This window comes from Papio anubis, unplaced genomic scaffold (assembly GCF_008728515.1).
Source record: "Papio anubis isolate 15944 unplaced genomic scaffold, Panubis1.0 scaffold807, whole genome shotgun sequence".
Lineage (NCBI taxonomy): Eukaryota > Metazoa > Chordata > Mammalia > Primates > Cercopithecidae > Papio > Papio anubis.
In genome coordinates this window covers 26,095-33,319 of record NW_022168295.1, presented here as the reverse complement: position 1 = coordinate 33,319, position 7,225 = coordinate 26,095, and the positions used below count along the sequence as shown (strand labels likewise).

Here is a 7,225-nt window from a genome sequence, read left to right as displayed (position 1 = left end):
AAATTCACATTCAAAAGACAAGAAGAATTGGGTTTTGTTTATTTAATGTTGGTGTGTGTTCTGACCATATGGATTTAGCTTGCACACACTGATTGTATTGTTAGTGCTGCTGATGTAGGATAGGTGTTACCATCAACCCTGTGTTTTGATTGTTGCAGCAATAAAGGGGTATTTTATATGTTTTGAATCTCAGGGAGTAATTGTGCCATATTTTAACATAAATATTCATGTAAAATAATTATTATGGACTGCATAAAAAGGGATTGAATTACTTACATTCCATATAGAAGGAAGATTCCTTTAATTGAGATCTGACAATGTAATACAGAAGTATATTTCAAAACAATTAAGCCTCGTGATTTTCTTTGGAGAACTATGAATGCCGTAGGCACTGTAATCAGAAGAATAAATACAAAAAATGATCTGGCAGTTTTTAGCACTTAAAATTTAGATTCTTTGAGAATTTCTTGAACTGTCAGAATAACATGCCAACATTGTGACTCTCTGGTGACATTCTCCCATACTGTCTTTCATTTATTTTTTTCTTGATTATAAAAGAAAAATAAATCAAAAAAGAAACTAGAAACAATAACACTATGCTACAAATAAGGGAAAATATTCAAAATCCTGCACATTAACTTATTATACAGAAAGATGTAATCTATTACAGATGCATGTGAACTCTACTTTAAGAATTTCTATGGTCCAAATGATTGAATGAAAACTGGTTAAATTATACCAACAAACACCAATTCTCTTTCTACCTCATTGCCTTCTCAATTGTGTCATGTGTCCTCCTCCTATCACTTTATCCATCTTCTCTTCCTCATTTATTTTCCTTAGTGAATCATTTCTCACTAACATGAGCATTTTATTAATAATCCTGAATGAAAATATATTGTTTCAAAATGAATTTATTATTTCATTCTTCTTCTGGTGTTCTCCTATCCTATAAGATCTCAAGGTTGTTATATATCACCTTAAATTAAAATATATATATATAAAAATACATAGATGATAGCTATATAACATTGAAACATGCCATTGGAACTTCTATTTTACAAATTGTCCTGAACACTTTTATTTTTAAATTTTTAATTCATAATTCACTTGGGGATTTATTAAATGAATCTTTAGCTGAAGGAGGCTTAGAGAAAATAGAAAAATTCAGTGTGTATACAGGTAAAATATTTTCAATTCGTCAAGGTGAGTCTTTTTTCTAAGAATTTTTTTTCTAATTCCAAAAATTCTCTTTTTAAAAAAACATTTAGTTAGGAAACATCTATTTCAGGTACTGCCTACATTTTTGTAAGTAATTTAGAATTTTAGAAATCATCTTCAATTTCTGGTAGATTTCAAGGTATTACAGATTGCATGAAGTTCCAAAGCGAATATCATTGTAATGGAAGACCCATTCTTTTTTTTTAATTTTTAACTTTTGTGGGTACATAATAGGTGTATATATTTATGGAGTACATGAATTCTTTTGATAAGGCATGCAACAGAATAGTCAAATATTTTGTGGTGCTTTACATACTCTTCTGTAGCATTCTGATGGGCCAATGGGCCATACTTTCAGAGCCTGTAGAACTACATTTTGAAAATTTGGTCTCTTCTGAAAACTCACTCTCATTTTTTTTCTTTTTCTTTTTTTTTTTTTTTTTTTTTTTTTTGAGACAGAGTTTCATTCTTGTTGCACAAGCTGGAGTACAATGGTGTGATCTTTTCTCACCGCAACCTCCACCTCCTGGGTTCAAGCGATTCTCCTGCCTCAGCATCCTGAGTAGCTGTGATTACAGGCATACACCATGGCTGGCTAATTTTGTATTTTTAGTAGAGACGGTGTTTCTCCATGTTGTTTTGGCTGGTCTCGAACTCGCAACCTCACGTAATCCACCTGCTCGGCCTCCCAAAGTGCTGGGATTACAGGCATGAGTCACCGTACCCAGCCAACTCACTATCATTTCTAATGTAAATCACTTGGAGAAGTGAGTGCTCAGAAAGCCATAATAAGAAAACCCTGGCCTCTGTAGGACTTGGCTGCCTATACTTATATTTGGGACACAATATCCTGTTTGTGTACCTGGTTGATCAGTCATGGATATATGATGGTTTCCACAATGTATAGGATGGGTCATAACTAGCATAGAAGAACGAGTCAGACCTTAGTTGGCTCTTTACCAAGACCATATCACTCTGCATCTGTCTGTCTTTCAAAACCTTTAATATCTTGTCTAATACTTTTATATATAGTCCAGGCTTATGCTAGCTGATCATAGATAGTTAAGAGAAATTTTATTTTTTCACAAGCAAGATATTAGGTAGAAAGTGTGTGGAAGTCCTTTGACCCTCAAGTGAAACCAAGGGGGTTGTGGCAATGATAATTAGGAAGAAATACTCAAGTGGGAGATGAATCTATAGATTAGCATAGGCTGCTTGATCCAATTGCCTTAGCCCTGTGGAGTTTGTCTTAGCAAGAATATTTTATTGAGATATCAGGATCCATTTAAACATCCTAAATTACAGGTTGCATGTTATTTAATGATGTTATTCTAGTATTAAGATTGGGTAGAGCTTTAATTGACAAGCTATGTGGTTATCCAAAACTAGATGGGTTTTTATAGCATCTCAGTTTGTAAGCTATTACTAACATTTAAATTTGCTTTGGTGAGTATCTATGATCACAGGATAATGTTTTCTTGTTTACTTAGGCCCTCACTTCTTTTCACTCCCCACTAAGAAGATCTCTAGTAAAGAGGAAAAAAAAAATAATAGTTTTAGACTTTCCTTTAGGGAAGGGGCTCTTTTTCTTCAGGAAAATATGCTGCACTGTGTTGGAAGATGAGACTCTGATGGATGGAGATATATATATACACATATATATATATGACAATACTTAAAAAGTGTGCTTAGAAAACATGCAGTATTGGCTGGGCATGGTGGCTCACGCCTGTAATCCCAGCACTTTGGGAGGCCGAGGTAGGTGGATCACGAAGTCAGGAGTTCAAGACCAGCCTGGCCAATGTGGTGAAACCCCATCTATACTATAAATACAAGAAAAATTAGCCGTATGTGGTGGTGCGTGCCTGTAGTCCCAGCTACTCAGGAGACTGAGGCAGGAGAATCGCTTGAACCTGGGAGGTGGAGGTTGCAGTGAGCCGAGATCGCGCTACTGCACTCTAGCCAGGGCAACAGTGTGAGATGCTGTCTCAAAAAAATAAAATAAAATAAATAAGAAAAGAAAAGAAAAGAAAAGAAAAGAAAAGAAAAAGAAAGTATGCAGTGTTTTGCTGCAGGAGAGCACACAGGAAAGATGAGAAAAGGACAGATAGGGGCCCACCTAAGAAGGTAGGATGCCAATGACTGAAAATGATAGCCACCACGAAATAAATTATTCTGTATTTGCTGACATACATATGAAGATTCAGGTGCATATTTTGCATGTTTTTAATTTTTAATTTTGAAGTAATTTTATATTACAGAAAGCTGAAAAAAGTACAGAGAGATCCTGTAGGCTTTTCACCTAGTTTCCCCTAATGTTAACAACTTGTATACCCAGGGTTCATTTGTCAAAATGAAGAAATGACCATTGGTATTATACTACTAATTAAACCACAGATTTTATTCAAATTTCATTAACTTTCCCACCTATATTCTTTTTCTGTTCTAGGATTCAATCCAGGATCCAACGTTTTATTTAGCTGTTACATCTCCTAGTCCCCTCTAGAGTATGGTATTTCCTGAATCTTCCCTTATGTTTCATGATCTTGATGTTTTTGAAGAATACAGATGAGGCATTTTATAGAATCTCATATAATTTGAATTCATCTTATGTTTTCCTCATTATTTTAAGGTTATGCATTTTTGGAGGAAATATCACAAAACTAACATGTCCTTCTCAGTCCATCATATCAGGAGGTTCAAGATGTTAATAGATCTCATTTTTGGTGATGTTGGTTTTTATCATTTGGTGTTGGTTGATGGCTTTTTCCACTGAAAAAACTACGTTACTTTTTTCTTTGGAATTGATAAGTATCTTGGGTGAAGGGCCTTCTTTTATTTTTATTTTTATTTTTTGCCAGAGTTTTGCTGTGTTGCCCAGGCTGGAGTGCAATAGCAAGATCTTGACCCACTGCAACCTCAGCCTCCCAGGTTCAAGCGATTCTCCTGCTTCAGCCTCCAGAGTAGCTGGGATTACAGGCACCTGCCACCATGCCCAGCTAATTTTTTATAGTTTTAGTAGAGATGGGGTTTCACCATGTTGGACAGACTGATCTCGAAGTCCTGACTTCAAGTGATCTGCCTGCCGCAGCCTCCCAAAATGCTGGGATTATAGGCATGAACCACTGCACCCAGCTAAAGTGCAGTGCTTTAAGACTATTCAATTTTATTCCTTCTCAAATGTTCACCTATGAATTTTAATCTTCATCAATGAACCTTGCCAAAGAATAATTACTGTGGTGTTTGCCTAACCCATGATTTCCACTTTCCTCACTTCTTCTATATTTATTAATTGGAGTTTTAAGGAAGAGTTGTCCCTTCTCCCACATTTAGTTATTCATTCAATTATTTATTTATATCACTATGAACTCATAGATATTTATTGTAGTCTATGGAGTTTAACCTTATTTCATTGACTGAATTGTTCAACCTTTGGTATTGAAAGTTTGAAAGTTTTTTTGTTTTTTTGGTATCGAAAGTTGTTTTCTTTTTTTAAAAATTTACTTTTTTCCTATTTTGTGATAATTATTATAGATGGGGTCTTGCTATGTTGGCCAGTCTGGTCTTGACCTCCTGGCTTCAAGGAGTTCTCCTGCCTTAGCCCCTGAAAGTACTGGAATTACAGCCATGAGCCACCATGCCTGGATATCCTGTTTCTTTTTAACAGGTCCTTCTTGTTTTAGGAATTACTTACTTTTGGCCACCACAGGATGATTCATACTCAACTAATTTGTCAACTCTTCTAGCTGAATTCTACTTGCCAATGTCAGGTAGCATCTACCCAAGGCAAGCAAACACTTACATCATATCTCTTTCAGAAGACACTTACTGCCCTAGACTTCAGGTTCTTTAGTTGACTTATGACTTCTGACCAAGAAAGCCTTAAATTTCTCCTTGTCTTGACAAGATTCTTTCTGAGTACAGGCCCCTGACTTCCCTTTTCTTAAAGGATCTATTTTAGAGAACTTCCCATTGTAAATTCTTTCTCTGTCCCTTTGTGATGTAAATCTTGTCCCAGTTTCTTCCCAGTTTAACAACAAGAGAATATCTTTCTTAAGCATCTGTGAACTATCTCTATGAAATGTAGTTATCAAGAAAGGTAAAACCTCTATTTCCTACTCTCTGATGGGAGGGTAGAAGCCTATTCAGTAAGTACCATTTAGCAAACACAGATGGTCTAATGATACTGACCATCTCTACTAATGTCCTCCAGTACTCTTCTACTAGCTCACCCCAGTGCTTAAAACTTTCTTCCCTTTGTTTCAGCAGAGTTGAGTTCCATCTCTCCCTCCATTCCAGCAGTATTGAATAAAATTCTCCTTGGCTGTTTAACTCAGTCAGTGAAATTATTATTTGACAACTATGATTGGCTTTAAGAAAAGTCATGGACTTGTAGAGTTTTGGCTTTGGTTGTTGATGTAAATGTGGAAGCAATGCTTTTTTTTACCCACATTCTACGTCTTTACGTAAAAATCAGAGATATTGCAATGTTAAGTCATTTTACTTTGTAAAATTCTCATGTTATCCCTCAACATTTTCACAAACCTTCACATATACACAAATGACATATAAAGTGATTTTGAAGAATGTTACAATGTTGGGTAACTATAATGGAGTAAGAAGGGAATAGTTATTCAAAATCACTCTCAAATGAACACAGTAGATCAAGATCAGAAATGCAGAGAAGAAAGGTGGCCTATGGGAATATAAGTCCTCAGAATTTATGAAGTTCTTGAGTAAACTTGAGACTCTCAAAGAATGGATGAAAAGAAGCTTGACTGTTTTATTTAAATTTCAGAATATGGAAACTTCTGCTAACTTTGGGTCTTAGGTCATAAACTAAACTCCTGACTTCAAGTGATCTGAAACATGAATGATTACCCAGTAGTGGAGTCAGAAAGAAATAATAGTAGTATGTTACTCAAATTGATATAAACTATTTTATTTTACCTTTTTAAAAACCTAATAAGTGGGCAATAGATTATATATTATGTGAAATATAACTGCTTATTTTTCCTTGTGCATTACATAATCTATATTCAATTTATAATAATATAATGAGAATAGATTTTATATTTTCTTTGCCATGAGTGTGTGACTACAGGTGTTGCATCTGGTTTTCAATGGAAGGAGCTATAAATAGCATATTTATATGGATCGTTAGTCTTGGTACTATATTAAATCATAATAATATGGACACATGTAAGCATAATTTTTGGACAAGCAAATGCCATGTTAGGAATTCTATATAATATTCCTCAAATTGCTATTTTATCAAGAAAATTGTTGTTAGAAAGATAGAATGAAATTTTCAAATTTCCATAAACAATTTGGAGGGATAGTGGTAATTATATTCAATTACACATTTAATACATATATAGTAATAAAATTATATTCATTGCAAAAATATGATTAAAAGAAAATACACATAAAACTAGGAGATATATAATTCTCAGATCCTACTTTAGTTGTTATACTATTCATATAATTTGTCATTATAAAATTCATATAGTAAGATTTAACTTTTAAAAAGTCACTAGAATTGGTTTTCAAATTGTATTCCATGCATCTATTTACCTTACCCACCAAAATGTTCTAAATATGTCTTTTTCTGCACAGGGATCTTTTAAACTGTTTGAGAGCAGAAATGGTGCCATCCAACTCTACAGTAGACATCAATAAATGCTGGTTGATGATGTTGTGGATGACTCATTGTCAGTATTATGACCAAATATAATTGTACTATGCTATAATACAATAATAGGATGAAGGTATCCTGATAGAAGCAGGAAAGCTTATTTATAACTTGGAGAGCCTCATTATCTGACTGAGTAGTCTGTCTCTTTTTTGATAGATTTTCTTTTCCATCTTTGTGGTCAGATTAGCTCACCTTCTGTCTACTTCCAATTTACCGTAAACTGGGGCATGGAATTCAGGTAACCAAACTTACTTAAATTGTGAGCAAAGTATAAGTTACTAGGCACTGAATAGCATCTTAAAGGCA

At 34.4% G+C, this 7,225-nt stretch overlaps 1 long non-coding RNA gene across 1 annotated transcript; it reads right to left on the bottom strand.

Annotated features, from left to right (window-relative positions):
- Nucleotides 1–284: 284 nt before the first annotated feature.
- Nucleotides 285–6,888, bottom strand: LOC103887575. The gene is made up of 2 exons (XR_004181833.1): nt 6,808–6,888; nt 285–391 (listed from the first exon to the last, which is right to left on the bottom strand). It is a non-coding gene; the product is annotated as an uncharacterized LOC103887575 (long non-coding RNA).
- Between the last annotated feature and the right edge of the window lie 337 nt (nt 6,889–7,225).